The 19,140-nt window shown below is 44.9% G+C and overlaps 1 protein-coding gene and 1 long non-coding RNA gene across 7 annotated transcripts in view; one reads left to right on the top strand and one right to left on the bottom strand.

The window, feature by feature from the left end:
* Positions 1-19,140, top strand: part of GPR50 (G protein-coupled receptor 50) — a 68,087-nt gene that overhangs the window by 26,733 nt on the left and 22,214 nt on the right. The window contains exon 1 of one of the 3 annotated variants that reach the window (XM_079962932.1): positions 7,381-7,807. The exons of the other annotated variants lie outside the window; for them this stretch is intronic. The gene's annotated coding sequence lies outside the window, so the exon portion shown is untranslated. Of the gene's footprint in view, positions 1-7,380; positions 7,808-19,140 lie in introns of those variants that run through there. 3 annotated transcript variants of the gene reach the window in all.
* Positions 17,935-19,140, bottom strand: part of LOC307208318 — a 109,103-nt gene continuing 107,897 nt past the window's right edge. For all 4 annotated transcript variants that reach the window (XR_013835083.1, XR_013835084.1, XR_013835085.1 and 1 more), the window contains one exon: positions 17,935-18,091. This is a non-coding gene — a long non-coding RNA (uncharacterized lncRNA). The remainder of the gene's footprint in view (positions 18,092-19,140) is intronic.

The raw sequence follows: 19,140 nt of genomic DNA, 5'->3' as shown, positions 1-19,140 counted from the left end.
ACCCCACCCCCAATTGCAAACCTTTTGGCAGAGGAGGGACACAGAGCTGCAGAATTGGAAGGAACCTCAGAGGTCCTCTAGTCCAACCCCCAGCCTGTGCAAGCAATCTACGGCTGATAGGGCTGCACTCCCAAACACACTTACTTGGCAGTACGTCTCACGAACTCAGTGGGATTTATTCCTCACTGTATATGTATAAGATTGTGCAGTTCCAGTTCATGCCCCTGAGTTTGAGCAGAGTGTTCCCCTCATTGTCTGGAGTACCATTAGGAAAACAAGTCTTCAGAGAAACCTCTGTGTGCCCAACCATCATTTCTGGTTTTTAGAAATAAAATCCTGCCTGCATGTAGGGTGAGAGCTGAAAAAAGGGCTTTTTAGAAGAAGATTTAGGCTCAGCACAGTCTAAGGACCCTGGATCTGTAGGAAATGTAATAGCTGGAACGCACAAGCATGAATTGCAGAGACAGTGCAATGCAGAGAAACATTTCCTGGCGTGTGTGCAATGCATCTGATCAGATCTTTAGACAGGGATGAGATCCCTAAGAGGGAACCAGAGTCTCTCGACTCCAACTTTCCTCCAATAATAAATTGACCATGAGATTGCTTTGAGGATGGCAAATCAGAGTAGGTGTGAAAGGGAACTTGTCGACAACAGCTTTAAAGTCTCTGTCTGGGTGCAGATGTGTGAGGGAAAACCAGACTGGTGGCAAATACCAAGAATGTTAATTTATTTCATTCATTTTTCTGTCTGTATTTATTTGATTTAACTAAGCTTAAGTACAGATGATTGAAATAATTTGCATATTCTTCCCCTGTTCATGCCGTCTAAACTTTCTTCCTTCTTGTGTTGAATTACAGATTGAAACGCCTGCGTGTATGTTGTAAAATGCCACACACATATGTCTGGCAGAATAATAACAACACTTTTACTCAAACTGACACTGAGGAGAAAGAAACAACAGCACCAAAATTAAACAATAAGAGTGAAATAAACAATTAAAACACAGACATGAAGAGCTTAGAAAGTTCTGCCTTAGGGGACAATTTTAAAGGCTTATGGATCACACTAAGCAAGCCAGTTTGTCTTTGTCTCTGGGATGGGGAAGTCTCAGCCCAGGCGCCAAATGCTCCCCATCTCGTCATGTGGCCCTTGTGATTCTTCCCAGGTCACAAACCCTACAGAACCAAACCCATTATCAGCCCTCACTCTCCTAGAGTAGTTTTCCCCCCTGGCTGGGAACAAAAATAAACCCCTGATACAGTGGTACCGGGTTAAGAACTTAATTCGTTCTGGAGGTCCATTCTTAACCTGAAACTGTTCTTAACCTGAAGCACCACTTTAGCTAATGGGGCATCCTGCTGTCGCCACGCCGCTGCTGTGCGATTTCTGTTCTCATCCTGAAGCAAAGTTCTTAACCTGAGGTAATATTTATAGGTTAGCAGAGTCTGTAACCTGAAGTGCCTGTAAACTGAAGCGTATGTAACCCGAGGTACCACTGTAATGAGTTGTACGTACCTGGGTGGAGGATAAAAAGGTGTGTGCCTGCTTGTAGAAACCTAACCAACTGTACAAAGGTAAATTTTGCATTGATTCCTCTGCCCATTTTTGCCTACTCCTGGCACGTTGCCTAGAGGAGAATGTGCTCTTCAATCTGAAAAGGTTCCTACCCTTGTTCTGTCCCGTTTGCTTTCAGTTCTCAAGGCTTCAGGAAGAGCCTAATTTTTGACAGCATGGCAGTGTCAGCCACCAAGGTCCTTCTCACAGTAAACTCCTAAGTAATTTGAAGAAAGGCCCATAGCTAACCAAGGAAACTTGTGTGTGCAGCATGCCTGTGTTTGTAATACACAGCTGAGCATCTCAGCACTGGAGAGTAGGACCCATTCTGCTAAGAAGGTGTGCCTAAGGTTGAAATCTCCTGGATGATTCAGGTTTTAAATCACCAGGAAGCACTAAAGAGCATGGGGCAGAGACAGGGAGAGAGAGAGAAAAAAACAGACATCAAGTGAAAGCAAAGAAAACAATGCGGGGGGGGGGGGGAAGAATTGTAGATCTTTGTTGATCTTTGGGTTTATTGAATGTTTCACTGAGTTGAGGAGCTTCAATGTGATGAAATGGGAACTTTACTTCTCTGCAGAGACACTGGCGGAGGACAGGGGTGCGGTGGGGGCAGTCCGCCCTGGGTGACATTGCCCCCGCCCCCTGGGATGCTCGCCCTGCCCCTGCGGGCAGCTAGCCCCACCCCTGGGTGCACAGCATGTGCGCCACTCCAGGTGCCGGAGCAGCTAGCTCCGCCTCTGCGCAGAGAGCCCTCGCTTGTTATTTTCCTCCAGCAACTCCTCCCACCCAGCATTTATTTCTTATGGCAAAGGAATAGCTTGTGGCAAAATTGTGTTTTTCTTCTCTTCAGCATCTTCTCTTGCTTTTCTCCTTTAAAAAAATAATGATAATAACAGAGCATATGGAAGGCTGCAATTGTCCCATTTGTACATCCAATAATGAGGCACTCCTCTCCAGTTTAAAAACCCTTTGGAGAGGTATATAATCAGCTCACTTCTTAGGAGCAGGGTTGGGATTTCAGACTGAAGTGCCAGTGTACCTTATCCTTCCTCAAGGGCAATTACAAAGTTCACATTGCTTTGTAGACTTTGAAAGGCACTGTCTCTAATTGCTTCGTATAGTTTTGTTTCCTGGGAACTTTATATGTGAAACTTTTTGAAGTTGGGTAAGTGTGAGGGGTTTCTTTCTTTCTTTCTTTCTTTCTTTCTTTCTTTTACTGAAGCAAAAGACAATTGAGCAAAACAGAGCAGGAGGTGCGGACCTTAATTCCCTGTGTATATAACATTGCTATTATTTATTACATTTGTTGGGAGCATTTTGCAAAAAAGAGTAGAAAAAAAGAAGGCTTTAACTGAACAAGAGGTTAAGCAGTGGATAAAAAAAACGATTAAAGCCAGAAAATTTAAAACAAGGTATAGTAACATAATAATGACAAGTCTTATTCATCCCACCCAAGGGGGGCAGCTTCCCCCTAGATCAAGTAAAACAATAGAAATATTTAACTAGCTAACCAATCACATCGGTTCTGCCCCCCCCCCCGCAATCAAGTCCTTCTCCCCCTAACAAAAATCCTGGCTATGCCCATGACTGCCATAGAGGCATCTGTGCTATACATTTGAAGCAGTGCCACACCCCTTTTGACCATGGGGGCTTCCACAAATAATCCTGGGAAGTATAGTTTGTTAAGGGTGCTGAGAGTTGTTAGGAGACCACTGTTCTCCTCACAGAGGGTCAGAATCCCCAGAGTTGCCTAAAAAGAGGGATTGATGGTTGCACCACTCAGAATCTTAGCTCTCTCTAAGTGCCGTTACAAACTACAGTTCCTAGGTTTCTCTGGTGGAAGCCATGACTGTTTGAAGTGGTATGTCACTGCTTTAAATAATGCCGATGGGGCCTTAGTTACCAAAGGCTTGAATGAAGGAAAAAGTCTTAGCCTAGTGCCTAAAACCCTGATAATGGTAATGGCAGGCATGTTTCCCTGGGGAGAGTATTCCATAGATGGAGCCACCACTGAAAAGGCCATGCAGCCACCCTCCATACCTAACTTGGGTGAGCCACACAGAGAAGGGCCTCTGATATAGACTTCAAGATCTGGGCTGCTTCACCTGGGCAACATTTATATCCTGCCTTTCCTCCAAGGAGCTTGCAGTAGTATACCTGCTTCTTCCCTCACCTCCATTTTATCCTTCAAGGTAGGCTAGGCAGTCACTGGCCCATAGTCACCCACTTAGGACCAGCTCAGCTTAGTTAGCTGAGCAGGTCCCAATTTAGCACTTTGGCAAGGGTGAAGAAGTGGGACTGATGAGAGCTGAAGTGGAATGACATACGAAGGTCCACAGAACCCCTCCATCCTTGCACTGTGCCACCTGGTTTCTCGTATTCTGTAATTATACACCAGCTATCAAGTCCAAGGGACGCAGGTGGCGCTGTGGGTTAAAGCCTCAGCGCCTAGGACTTGCCGATCGAAAGGTCGGCGGTTTGAATCCCTGCGGCGGGGTGCGCTCCCACTGCTCGGTCCCAGCGCCTGCCAACCTAGCAGTTCGAAAGCACCTCCGGGTGCAAGTAGATAAATAGGGACCGCTTACCAGCGGGAAGGTAAACGGCGTTTCCGTGTGCGGCTCTGGCTCGCCAGAGCAGCGATGTCACACTGGCCATGTGACCCGGAAGTGTCTCCGGACAGCGCTGGCCCCTGGCCTCTTAAGTGAGATGGGCGCACAACCCCAGAGTCTGTCAAGACTGGCCCGTACGGGCAGGGGTACCTTTACCTTTACCTTTTATCAAGTCCAGTGATTGTAGCATTAGAAGTTGCTTGGCCCCTTACAGTTTTTCCTCTGTTCTAGCCATTGCATCCAGGTCTGAGCACAAGTTCCTCTGTAAAATCTACAGCACCAGGGAAACGTGGGATTGAATCGCCCCCGTCCACACACACCCCGTCGCTTGTTGTCACTGCACTTGATGACTTTCAAAGGAGCGTGTGAACCAACAACCACTGAAAACAGTCGGTGTTCATTATCAAGGGTACAGCAACAGTAATTGCAATAAGTTACCAGAACCAGTAGGGGGCGGAAGGCATAAAGGTATCCTATTCCCTGGCTGATTTGTTCTTAAGTGACTACCTGTAGATTGTTTTCTCAGGCATTATTTCCTTCCTCCTTCAGTCGGTTAGCGCTGTGCCTTCAGTTGGTTACACTAATGACTTCATGATGGCCACATATCAGCTTGTACTCAGAATGGCTTTGTTTGCCAGGAGTATCACGCCTTCAGGTTATTTATTCTTTCAGTTAGCCGTCTTACCAGACTGTTTATTTCTGCACTTTGCTGCAACACACACACACACACACACACACACACACACACACACCAAACTCCAAAATTCATATTGTGTGTTTCAGAGTTCTACATTGTCCTAGGCTGGGCCTGTGCATGCAGCAGAAATGGACTGTACCACTTTGGATATTGCTTTGGAATCCTTCTCCCAACTGGGGGAGGAAACAATTACCTGCAAATTGAAAAAACACTGGGTGGTGGGGAACCCCCGGCTTCCTGGCCTTTTGGCTTCTGTGCTGGTTTTCCCTTTTTATGGGGAGGTTTTTGCACTGTGGAGTATCTGAAAGTATAACACACACACACCCTTTCCACCTGGGCTCCCCATCTCATCCCGCCTTGTTCTGTTGCTGCATGTGTTTAGACAAAATCCAGATAATCCCTGCAGTAATTACCTGGGAAAGTAGGCGAGTTTCCCTATCACTGTATTACAGACGGGGAGACTGAGGCTGAGAGAAAGATTCTGGTGAGGCTTGAATCTGGGGCTTTATTGCTCATGATCCCAGCCACTGCAGCAGACACAAGACTGCAAGGCAAGGTGAGAGGGAAGTTCTGCTAGGCCTGGCAACGGCCCATTCACACATACAAATCGACATTGGCTGCTGCAACCTCCTTGAGCAGCCCTTGGAAACTTTACATTTGTGCAAAAGAACTTTGTTGGAAAGGTGATCGAAAGTTCTGGCCCCACATGCAATTCGTCACTCAACATGGCAGTCACTGAGCAATGAGTCACTGAGCAATGAGAAGATTCATAGGTGAAGTCCTCAGATCGGAAGTGCTTTGTTTCTCTTGTTATTTGAAGTGGGCTTGACTACTAAACCAGAGGTTAAGGCAACCACCTGCTGCCTATTCACCCATGGTGGTTTGGGAGGCTCTCCATCCTAACTCCTAGTTTGAGTTGGTCTTTAGCATGTCACCTCCTCCTCCACATCCTAATTATATCTGCTGCACAGGCAAATAGGCTCTCAAGGTAACAATGAAGAAGATGAAGGCAGCTCTTCTCTGATATGTACCTGGCAACCACAGTTCTTATTTCCTGCAGTGCTCTGAAACACAATCAGTCCTGGGCACTGTAGACACTTGCAATGACAGCTGTGCATTAGAGTACTGGAAAAAGGGGCCAGGCACGGGCAGCAGTGACCCTTACCTGAGAATACTGCCTGTTCCCAAGTTTCAGTGGCCTGGGTGGGGAGAGGGAGCCCAGAGGTGGCTCTTGCACTGAGAAGCTGGCAGTAGCAATTCAGTGGCCCACCACACAGGTGAGTTTAGTGAGCAAGGATACAGGTGTGTGAAGATTGATGGGGAAAGCCCTGGCTTTTATGCCTATCTTTTAAAACTTGATACTCAGTTGGGGAAGGGGGAATACCCAGGTGATAACCTGGTCACTCTAGGTAGGGATTATTATAGAGCAGGTGGAAGTATTGACCTGGAAGAGGTTTAGATGATGGATATTGTTGACCATGGCCATGGGAAAGGGACGTGGTTGTGTGTTTTCTGCCAAGGAAAACACACCTTCCTCTCATGAGTTGAAGCTGGGCTGGCAAAGCCAATTATACTCCCTCCCCCTTTGTGTCATTGGCGTATGTAATAACTTTCCAAGTAAGATTCAGTTGCTTTTCTTGGCTGAGCTAAAGGAAAACGGATTAGAGTACATTCAGAAATAGTCACTCTTGGAGTTAATATTAAAACAACTGAAATGCATGCTGTCACTAGGTCGGAATATCCCATTACTTTTTCAGGACTTTTGCAGGCACCTGCTAAGCTTGAGATTGTTCTGGTAGCATCTGCCATTGAATTGTTCCTTTGCCTTGTACAAATTAAAACCAGAATGTGACAAGTTAGGAGGTGGGGTTGTGGGCAAGGCAGGTCCAATGGCTAACCAAAGATATCTTGTTGCCCCAGCGTGAGCAGGAAGATCCCGTGGTCAGCTGGGTTGGGGAGACTCAATCCAGAGCCTCAAGGTCTTCTGAGAAGCTGTGTGCTGCAGTTCAATGACTCACCACACAGGGGAGCTGCACACCGATCTGGCAGCTGTTAACAGTCATACAGTAGACCTGGAGGTGGAGAAGGGAAATGCCAGTTTGTGTGGAAGCCAGTTTGACTTTCTTGTCATGGACAGATACTTTCTTAATGTTGATTTGGATTGTTAGTGACTGGCTGAGAGGATATCCTGGTAACAAGGAGTTTGGAGACGAACCACAAGAGGGCCAAGGCTAGGCCCACTTCAATACTTCATATTCTGTCCCTGAATTGAAAGATGGGGAAAGGCAAGCTACATTCTTCAGGGGGCCAGGTTCAACACATAGGCTGCCAGTTGCTGACCCTTAGCAGAAATCTCAGTTAAATGCATCCCAGTGTTTATCACATTACAGTAACAATAACAAAATACTTGAAGATGCTAAGCTCTTTTAATTCAGAGAACTTTGGAATCTATCTTTCAAAAAATCCTTCATTTATTCAGATACTTAATTTTATTACATTTTGTATATTTTTATTCTTGGAGGAAAGCATGTTTGAACAATGCCTGATTCTAGAAGGGGGAGAAAATATTTAAAATTTTGTAGAAATGAGTTGGCAACTATGGGAATTAAGAGGCAGGTTTCCTTCAATGCCAGTGTGTTGGCAAGTTCAGTTCTCAGACAAAGCATAAAATAAAGCAGATCTGAACAGAGGAGGGAACAAGACGCTGCTAGACCTCAGGAATTCAGATCTACCTACCTGCTCTGAAATGCACAGTGTCCCTTTGTATAGGCTCTATGGTGATGGGAGCATCAAATAACCTTTTAATTGGACCTGCTTCTTTTAATAGTCCCATCCAGGTGGCAGTGAAAGCTGATCACCGTTTGCCCTTGTGATATCCTAAGAGCAGAGTTGTCAGCTGCCATTACTGCGAAGGGGAAGGGAGCCTGAATTGAAACATCACAGGTCAGCTGAATGGCAACAGCGGCATATCTCCCCCTTCCCTAAATTAGATAACTGAAAAGAGGAAATTTAGAGGAGAAACAGGAGTTGATTTTCACGCAAAAGAGCTGTGTGAGCTTAACTTTATGGCACTGAAAACAAATCCCTATGCAGAGCACATCCACAGAGCCACTCTACTCCTTAAAATTCAGAATGCATTTTTGTTTTCTTCATCTGGAGCAAGGCTGGGGGGACCCAAGGGCCACATTCTCAACAGGTCAACCTGTTGAGGGCCACATGCCTGTGCTGAGCGGGCCAGAGGCAAAAGTGGTCAGAGCTACTAATGTAAGCTTCCCCTTTGTGCAGTGCAGTTATACACAGAATAGCAGAATCGTAGAATTGGAAGGGGCTGCCAAGGACCCTCTAGTCCAACACCCTTCAATGCAGGAATCACAGCCAAAGGATCCCTGGCAGATGGCTGTCCAACTTCTGTTTAGCAACCTGCAACGAAGGAGAGCCCATCACCCTCTGAGGGTGTCAGGAGAACCCAAGCACTTCCCCCTCCTGAAGTTTTTCAGCAACGGGCGTCCAGAATCATCTCTGCCTCCAACCATGGAGGCAGAGCATAGCCATCAGGGCCAGTAGTCACTGACCGCCTTACCCTCCATGCATTTGTCCAATCCTCTTTTAAAGCCATCTAAGTTGGAAGCTATTGCTACATAAGGACATAGGAAGAGCTTACTGGATTAGACCTGTTTTCTCAGTGGCCTCCTTGTTTCGATCCTCCATCCAGAGAAGGCAGAAGCATCAAGGACACATCCCAGGCAGGCCAAAACCCTCAGGACCGAGCCCTGTGGGGCCACATTCAGGCCCTGGGAATGCTATTTCTTATCCCTCTATCACAGCTTCTGGGCTGCTCTGGTGCTGGAACTCCTGAGGAAGGTGGGGTGGCAAAGGCTGCGCCTGGTCTGAGATACACTCCTCTGTATTCCCAGCCTCTTCCTCTAAGGATGGGGAGTTGGGAGTCCTGGGTCATGTCAGCCGCCTTGAGAACTGTCATTAAAAGTGGATATAAATAACTCAAATAAACAAATGAGCAGGCACGGCGGCTATTTAAACCCTACCAATAATCCCCTGGAATCGCTCTCATCAAACAATGCATGCTAGTCCAGCGGTTTTCATGATGGGTAATCTTTTTATTAGAGGATGTTTGATTTCAAATCAATGTGCAGTCTGCAAAGCGGCACATACTGTTCCGGGGGGGGGGGGGATTCAGGTCCATTGAGAGGAGGTTTTCAGGAGGCAACACTAGAGAAAAGCGTAAAGATGGGCTTTAGCTCAGTGGTAGGGCAACTGCTGTGCATGCAGGAGTTTCCGGGTTCAGTCCCCATCATCTCCTCCAGGTAGGCCTAGGAGGGGCAATACTGAGCTGGATGGACCAGTGGTATAAGTCAGCATCCGATGTACCATATTATAAGGCAAGCAAGTCCTTCCCAGGATTGCTGAACAATGCTTCCTAATGAAAGCCTGGCTAGCAAATGTCAAAAAAGGGAGATTGGGGCAGAGCCAGTCTCACTTTGCATGGGGTTGGTGTCTACTTGCAGCCTCCAGTCATGGGCGCTTGGCAGCAGCAGTGCTTCTCTGAGAGAAGGGAATCCTCTGAAGATAACCAACACATTTCAAAGCTACAAGTATTGGGATTGTCAGCAGCTTGTAAGGAACCTAGAGCACTGTCTCTCTCTCTCTCTCTGTGTGTGTGTGTGTGTGTGAGAGAGAGAGAGAGAGAGAGAGAGAGAGAATTAACAAAGGCAAAAAAGTTGTTTTTCATTTCAAAAGCTTTCCAGTCCCTTGACCTTTCCGTAAATAATAAGCACCCCATTTTGAAAAGCGGCATATCCAGTCATTAAAATGCATTAAACTACTTTAAAGAGAAGGAGAAGATGCAACAGTAAATTTACAGGAATAGAACAAATGCTTGCCCTCTTAACAGGACCTTTGAAATAGTTTGCAGCACACCAGCAAGTCCTTACGGCTTCTCCAGAGAACTCGCTCAGGAAGAGAAGCCTCCTTTTTGTTTCCCAGTGGATGGCCCTGTAAGGACTTTTTCCTGCATGGGAAACCCATTTTCTACACAGAGGATTTCTTTTGTCCCTCTTCCCCCTTGGCATGGAGAGAAGAGCTAGAACAAGCAGAATTTTTATGGTCTGCTGAGAGTCCAGCAGGGGGTTTGACAGACCTAAATGTAGGAGTAGAATTGGGGGAGCAAGCTGGTTCCCCTTTAAGCTTTTGTATCATGTGCACAGCTCTCATTTCAGCATATTTGATGAGTTGATATCAGTCCAATGCCCCATTTCATGGATGATCTATGGCAAAGGTAGCCAATGTGTTGCCCTCCAGATCTTGTTGGACCACTTCTTCCAGCATCTCTTAGCATTGGCCAAACTGGGTGGCTTTGGTCCAAAATCTGCAGGAAACCATACTTGCTACTCTAGATCCATGGCATGCCCAGATCATGACTCACTATCATGGAATCAGTAGCGTGGCAATTGTTATCTTGGCTTGTTCATTATCATATGTATATATCCCACTCTTCCACCAGGTAGCTCAAGGCACCATGCATGGTTTCCTCTGTCCGGTTAATCCTCGCCACAACCCTCACACAACGTTTAGTGATCCAGAGTCACCCAATGAGCTCCATGGATAATTTGAACCTGGGTCCTCCCAGTTCTAATCCAATGCTCTGAGGCCAATGCCTGCTTGGTTCTCAAACGCCTTGGTACTCAAACAACTTGGAAGCCAAACACTGCAAACCCGGAAGTAAGTTTTCCAGTTTGCGAACTATTTTCGGAAGCTGAACGTGCTCCGTTTGGAGTGTTATGCTTCCAATTTGAGTGTTAAGCTGAGGTTTATCTGTTTTTACTATTTATTTTGCGTTTTTGTGGCTCTTTTTTGTTTTTGTGACTGTGTGGAACCCAGTTCAGCTACTGATTGATTGATTGATTGTGTGTGGCTGCAGTACATTGTTTATTGCTTTCATTTTATGGATCAATGGTCTTGCTAGATAGTAAAATTCATGTTAAATTGCTTCTTTTAGGGGTTGTTTTTAAAAGCCTGGAATGGATTAATCCATTTTGTGCTACTTTCTATGGGAAAGCGCGCCTTGGTTTTGGAACGGACTTCCGGAACGGATTAAGTTTGAGAACCAAGGTACCACTGTAACCTAAATTGAGCCTACACTGAACTTGAACTGAAAGCAGAATCCACACTTTTTAATTATAAGCTGACTTTTCCTCTAGCAGGGTTATACACTGTGGAATATTATATTTATATATATTTTTACCGAAGTGGTTCATCAGGTGGGGCAGAGCTACTCTAGTGTCTGAGTAGGTGGGTCACTGCTGCTTACCAGGTGAGGAGGTTGACACAGTGCAAATGATCCAACAGTAGCACTGAATGGGCTCTGCTGGTGCGTTTGTACCATGCAGGCATTCCCACATCGCCCTCCCGCTAAGCAGCAGCAGCCCACCTGATAGGAAGCTAGCAGAGGGGCTCTACCCCATCCATTGTGGTTTATCCCCTCGGCAAAATAGAATTTATTCCAGGTTTGCTGCAGCTACATTGCTGGAGTAAGACTGGAGGAGAAATTTGATGGTTCACATTTAAAGGTGACCTTGCCTAGTTCATGCTTCCAGAAACAATATGCAAACCGAAAGGCAGCCACCCTTCAAATTATGCACTTCTCTAAATTTTGCAATGCAGTTCCCTAGCCAAGTAATGAGCACAAAAATGCATATGCTAGGGTATACTTAAAAGTGCATTTTGTGTGTGAAAATAACATACAAAAATGCAATACTTTAGGGGAAATTGCTTTGCTAAAATGTGTATATTAGGCAAAATTGCACAGTGTATATTAGGACAAAACTGCACTAATATGTTGACTATTATTATTCTTTTTAATAATAATAATAATAAATTGATTGAATTCATTTATGAGGGACTAAAAAAAACCTGCAGATTGATGTGTACAAGTGAATTTAAGATTGGAAAAATGAGAAATGGAGAGAAACCGAAACTGAAGGATTCACCCATGCCTATGAGTAAAGCTGAAATACTGAAATCTAAAGCTGAAATCTACAGGATTTTTAACTCTCAGGTTCAGGTCTTGAGATGTTTTTTCAATATGATCCCCCTGAGATTTAGGTCCTGGCAACAGAATACTTTTGCTGTGCACTTGTTTTAGTTTCATCACACCCTAACTGTAGGATATATGCACTTGGTCCATCCAAAGATTGCATGTTTATGTGTACACCAAGACCACCTTAGGTATGTGCACCCAGAAAGGTAATGCATGAAGAGACGCTAAATGTGGCGTGCATTCGCGTCTTGTGTAATAATCCGCAGTCCAGAAGACAACACAATAGCAGCTGGATTTACCATGCTAGGAGAGATCCCACAAAGCAAAACAAAAGAGCATCAGGGTTTGATATTTATGTGTCATAATATTTTGACAATGCATTTCAAGAATGCTATGCTTGCTACTGGAATCTGCGCAAAGACTTGATTATTGCTTTTTATTGAATTTTAATGGGATAAATTGTTAAGTTTGGCTGAGTCACTTCTGCCTAGCGGGGTTGCCAGTCAAACTCTGGTGCTTTTGCACGGCTGTTTTTGTTTAGGGCTAATAATGCGTGAAGAGCAGGTTCCAGTCTTTTGCATTCCAAGACCAAAGCAAAGGCTTTTTATAGATATATCCATTTGCACAGAGGTCCATGGCATATTGGTCCTCATTACGCACATAACAGAAATAATCATTCTGTAATGTTCTGCTTTGGGTGCTGTGTAGGAATGACCAGATGCACACCTTGGCATCGCTGAGTGGCAAGAAACCACACAGCTTTATTGCGATGCATAGATCCAAAATACACAGTACAACAATGACATCAACAGTTATTAAGGCGTAAGAGTGGCCTTGCTAACCAACAGAGGAGCTTTAGTCCACATATACTGATTTCTGATCGTTACTGCCTGTGAGAGAAATTTTGAAACAGCCAGAGTAACAGTATCAGTCTTTTCCTCAAGGAACACTTTAACATAAAAGGATTCAATTACAGTTAGGTAGCCGTGTTGGTCTGCCTTGGTCGAAACAAAACAAAACAAAACAAAAAAATCCTTCCAGTAGAACCTTAGAGATCAATTAAATTAGTTATTGGTATGAGCTTTCGTAGTGTGCATGCTACTGGAAGGAATTCTTTAATTTTATTTCATAAAAGGATTCAGCAATTCCAGGTTGTTCTGTTAATATCGGTTTGATTAGAAGCTGTCTAAACTGTTTTTTTACAGACGACAGAGTAATAAAATGTGTTCCACACATTCAACATCCTGGGAACATGTGCACAGCTTAGCTTGGTATGGTATGCCAGCCAATCTTCCACTCAGCACTTCAGATGGAGACATTTAATCTGGCTTTAGAAAATAGATGGTGATAGTTTGGTACGGTCAGATACTTAAATTAGGGAGATAAACAGAAAACCCCGCAGATATTGTATTCCTAAAACAGATGAGCCACAGGTCACATATGAGCAAGGTACAAAAATACTTTACAGTCTTTGAAACATATTACAGTAAAGGTAAAGGACCCCTGGACAGTGAAGTCCAGTCAAATGTGAATATGGGGTTGCGGCACGCTTTCAGGCTGAGGGAGCCAGCGTTTGTTCACAGACAGCTTTCTGCGTCATGTGGCCAGCAGGACTAAACTGCTTCTGGCGCAACGGGACACCATGACGGAAACCAGAGTACACGGAAACGCCATTTACCTCCCCGCTGCAGTGGTACCTATTTATCTACTTGCATTGACGTGCTTTCGAACTGCTAGGTTGGCAGGAGCTGGGACACAACAGCAGAAGCTCACCCCATCATGGGGATTTGAACCGCCGATCTTCTGATCGGCAAGCCCAAGAGGCTCAGTGGTTTAGACCATAGTGCCACCCGCACCCCTGTATTACCGTATATAGAACCATTGCCACTATCGCCAACCTTAACTGCACCTACAAGTGTCCCTGTTTTCCAGGGACAGTCCCGGATTTACAGAAGCCATCCCAGTTTCTGATCTGATCCCGAAATCCCTCCTTTTTGTTAGGATGTTCCTATTTCCATCAGAGAAATGTTGGAAGCTATGAGCTACATGCTAGTATTCAGTAATGCAGGTTCAGATTTTGGATAAGCATGGCCATTTTGCCCATGCCCATTTTGCCCATTAAGTCTCTCGTCAGCTGGGAGGCATGGGGCATTATTGGCATGACAGCATAGTCTGGCAGGCTCCTGGCAGGGCCCCCTGGTTGCTTAGCTCTCTGAGGCCCAGGGCAAGTGTAATTGGTTTCTCCCCTAACCTGCATGGTCCTGAGGCAGCCAGTGAAAGCTCTTAAGCACTGGTGATAGTGTTTCGGTAGCTGCCGTGTTTTGCACCAGATGGAACTTCTGGACCAGGGCCAAGGGCAGCCCCACATAACAGTGCATTGAAACAATTGAATCTTGAAATTACCAGTGCATGAATCACCATTCCTGGAAACTGGGCGCTCCTGAAATGCCACAGGTGGGTTCTTTTAAGGGCTGTATAAAATGCTTAATATTGATGGCATGGAAGTTGAAAAATTCTTCCTGCCACAAGTGAGTGGAAACAGAATGTGCTTAAATTAGCACAACGTGAGTGAGTACTCTGCTGTAGACATGAGTCTGCCTGAGCATTTTCAAAGAAATGTGTGGAAATCCCCGAGTATATATATAATTAGGGGATTAGGATTCTATTAGTATCACTCTCTCTCCCTCCCTCTCTTTCTCTCTCTCACACACATGGATAAAGATCTTCAGTTTGACTAATATTATGATTTTATTGTTTGGAGAAAGGCAGGAGGTTCGGTTATTTTTGGTTTCACATCATTTCCATGTATTGCTCAATACCAAAGTAGGACTATGCCTTAATAGGAAGACTACACACACACACACACACACACACACACACACACACACACACAATCCTTTTAAGCCATCTTCCTAGTAACTGCCTTCTCTGTTGTCATTGTTGAATCCTCCCCAACTCTCTACCAGTAGCAGGATGAAAATGCACACCTTGATTGTACCCTGGATGGCTCTCTGTCCTCTATCAGGACTGCTGATAGATGGTGGGTTCAATGAGGCCAGAATCCAATTTGATTTATTGCCTTTAAGCTGCAGGGGCCTTCTGGATTTGGACTGCTGTTCTAGGAAAGTAGGCATTCCCTGTGTAAAATGATATTGCCAGTGACTGACATTTTGATTGTCTCTCAGCACTTGGGATCATAGAACAAATCTCAGTGGGTGATCGAAGGAAAATCTCTGCTTTCTATAAAAATAAAGTCACAGTCCTTTGTGTGCAAATTAAATTCTGTGCTGGGATAAAATGGGGATACACACATATAGGATAAAGCTCCATAAAATCTGGAAAAAGGCAAGGTTCAGTGATGGAGGCCATAGGTTCAGCCTCAGAAGTATTGGAACGACAACCAGGGAAACACAGTTTTGAATCCATATTCATCCTCCTAAGCATGAGACTGCACTTGCCCTCAGTGAAGTGACACGTTAGGTAAAGGTAAAGGTACCCCTGCCCATACGGGCCAGTCTTGACAGACTCTAGGGTTGTGCGCTCATCTCACTCTAGAGGCCGGGAGCCAGCGCTGTCCGGAGACACTTCCGGTCCCTATTTATCTACTTGCACCCGGGGGTGCTTTCGAACTGCTAGGTTGGCAGGCGCTGGGACCGAGCGACGGGAGCGCACCCCGCCGCGGGGATTCGAACAGCCGACCTTCCAATCGGCAAGTCATAGGAGCTGAGGCTTTTACCCACAGTGCCACCCGCGTCCCTCACGTTACCATGTGTTAAATTCTGTGCTGGCATTTCTGGCCTAGTGGCTGGTCTTGTGAATGTGTCAGGAAATGTCAATACGAGGCCCAGTGCGACAGAGTGGTTAGTCTAGGATTGAGGAGCCAGTCACTGTCCCTCAGCTGAACCCACTTCATAGGATTTTGGGTGTTAAATGGGGTGTGTGGAAATAGAATCATGTCCTTAGCTTAGGTTTTACTAAAGGCAAAAAGCGTTGATGCTTGAGCGTGCGTAGAATCTGGGACACATGTATCCTGTCTGCCTGGTTGTCGTTTTGAAACGGAAATGCTTCCTTGTAAAATGATCCCCATCTATTGCAATAGCACCATGACGATCCCATCATTCTTCCAAAAAAATTTCTAGCCAGTGATCACATGGACTGAGAGTGGCATAATGAGCTTATTAATTCTGAATAATACATGGTTTTGAAAGCTTCTGTCTAAAATGAGATGAGCTCTTTTATAGCGATGACCTAGCAGTACAATAAACCAAGAGAATTTATGGGGAATACTTTAACAGACAGAACAGTGGCTTGACCCATGAATAAATCAATTTGTTTGAATCAACTTGCAGGCTGGGGTGGGGTGGGAACAAAATCTGCAATGAGCTGAAAGTTTACAAGGTAGCATATTGGATAAATGTGTAGAAGGCAACAGCTGCTTCTTCAAACTTCAGCGTTTACAGCTGTGCTGCCTTTTTGTGGAATATGGAATCCAGTTCAGACTTAATGCCAAACAATAATTTGCCATGGTATCTTGAATAATGCTATCATCTGAGCCCACCAAATCAGGACCTGAAACCATAGTTTGTTTGAGGCTTGTCTGCAAATCACAGTTTCAGCTAACTGTAGTTTGGCATTAAGCTGAACCAACAAAACCATGGTTTGAGATGCTCTTCCAGCTGTTCTAGGTTACTGAGATTCATAGCGAAGTCAGTGAAGAGAGAGACTGCATAAACCATGCTTTACTTGGAACACAAATTATGGTTTGGAGTTCTACATGTAGAAAGTTTTCCCATAGTTTCCCCTTCAATACAAGCTGCTGCTTCAGGCTTGGTCACTCATTGCAAGCAACTGGTAGTTAGAGTAGTCATATAGGTTGTGCCCATTTGAAACCCAACCTGCCCCCCTGTGACTGCTGTTCACTTCCATGGACCTCAGCCTCACCTGGACTTTGCACACTTATTTATTACATTCATAATTTTGTGATTCCTCCCATGAGTTCAAGGTATTCATGTCCCAACTCTAAAATAAAATAAAATAAAATAATAAATACTATTCTGAGAAATAATACTCCAAGATAACACAACCAGCATAAAACACACCTAAAATGTAAATCCATATATAACAGTGCAGGATAACATCCTAGGATAACATCCCAGCTGCTGGTGAGGACACACCCACACACATATATAGTTTGCATTTCTCTGACATTTAGGTCATCTTGGGGACCGTCCTTAAAAGTAGCATCTCCTGACTCCAGACTGCAGTTACACATTTGAACTTTTTGAGTCCTAAATCTGTATATACGTGACTGGGAATTGTGTCTCACTCTCTTCCTGATTAATGAAAGAAGTAATAATACCAAGGTGTTCAAAATGAATCTGTTTCCTTTGGGTTTCTAAGGTGACATGTCAGTTTCTCCTTTATTGCTAAATCCCGAAGTTTGGTGCACCAGTTCTAGATATTTGGAACTGTAAGCCTTTTCCCATTGCTGCACCATCATTTAATTTGTTGCCACAAGCATAAACCTAATCAAGTCTTTAGAAGGTGCTTCTACATTACAATCAAAAGATACAGATAATAAGCATGGGCTGCAGCCTTTAAACATGTTCCCTCTGCTAATTCTATCCTTACACCGGCCCTGTGAGTTAGGTTATGACAGAGAAAGAGAGAGCGACAAGCCCAAAGTCACACAGTAAGATTTGTGGCTAAGGAGGGATTTATGTGTGTATCTCCCTGATCCCAGTCCAACATTCCACTACGCCCTTCCCTCTAACAACAGGAGTTGTACTTCAACAATATCTGGAGAGCCACAAGTTCCCTGTTCTGCATTATCTGGATGAACTAATTACTGGCAAATCAATGTTTTGGGCAGTGTTCAGCAGCAGTCCTAATAAAGGCTGTATTCTAGCAGAGCCAAAAGACACAGGTTGATGATAGCATGTTGGCAAGCTGTGCCCTCTGGGACTCACGCCTTGCTTTTCAGTGTCCGGTGGGTATCTGTTCTTTTTTTTGGGGGGGGGGGGGGTCCTCCGTTTAAGTCATTGGCTGAGTGTCAATGAAAACAGTTTATTCCATTGCCTTTAGCTTCTTGGTTGCCAGTTCCAAAGAGATACTTGGCTTGCTGCTTTCAACTGCTGCGGCATCTTGCTTGGATGAATGCGCTGGTGCTTTTCCTAAGCATATTTAAAAAACAAAACACTTCAAGAAACAAAACAATGTCTAAGTAATAATTGCTGAAAGCATTGCAGTGTTGATGGAAGGACAAGAGCCAAATTTGAAGGGCAGAAATATGTAAGCAACAACATCAAGAGGGATATTTCTTGCTTTTGTGGGTTTTATATCTTCACTTTATTGGACTGGCAGTGATGTCAGCCAGATGACTGTGTCCCTCTGTGAACTGAGAGCAAATCCCATAAAGAGAAGGGAATGTAAGAGAACAGTTATTAAAATTTGGTCCAGTAAGGTTTTGGTTGTGTGTGTGCTTTGGAAAAAATCCCGCAGTGAAGTCTTGTGGCACCTTAAATACTTAACAGATTTATTGTGAGATAAGCTTATTAGGGACGCAGGTGGCGCTGTGGGTTAAAGCCTCAGCGCCTAGGGCTTGCCGATCGAAAGGTTGGCGGTTCGAATCCCTGCGGCGGGGTGCGCTCCCGCTGCTCGGTCCCAGCGCCTGCCAACCTAGCAGTTCGAAAGCACCTCCGGGTGCAAGTAGATAAATAGGGACCGCTTACCAGCGGGAAGGTAAACGGCGTTTCCGTGTGCGGCTCTGGCTCGCCAGAGCAGCGATGTCACGCTGGCCACGTGACCCGGAAGTGTCTCCGGACAGCGCTGGCCCCTGGCCTCTTAAGTGAGATGGGCGCACAACCCCAGAGTCTGTCAAGACTGGCCCGTACGGGCAGGGGTACCTTTACCTTTACCTTAAGCTTATTTGGTGCCACCTGGTATTTTATGAATTCTGTAGTTGACTTGGCATGAGGAAAAGTGTGTGCGTGTATCTCTGTGTGTTTTTAACAAGGTGTCACATTTTTGAACTGCAATCAGTTTCAGAACTTGCTCTACCAAGTTAAACTGGGTGCACTTGCAGAAATTTAAACAATGCTAAAGAAAGGGGAAAAAACACATTTTACATCCAGGCAGTTTAAATGAATGTAGAAGTTCTATAGCCACCAATTTATATGTTACGTAAATTGAGTAAATTGCCTGAGGTCTCTTTCCTTGAATA

The sequence above is a fragment of the Podarcis cretensis genome (assembly GCF_951804945.1).
Source record: "Podarcis cretensis genome assembly, chromosome: Z".
In the NCBI taxonomy this organism is placed as follows: Eukaryota; Metazoa; Chordata; class Lepidosauria; order Squamata; family Lacertidae; genus Podarcis; species Podarcis cretensis.
This window is presented reverse-complemented; position numbering and strand designations above follow the sequence as displayed.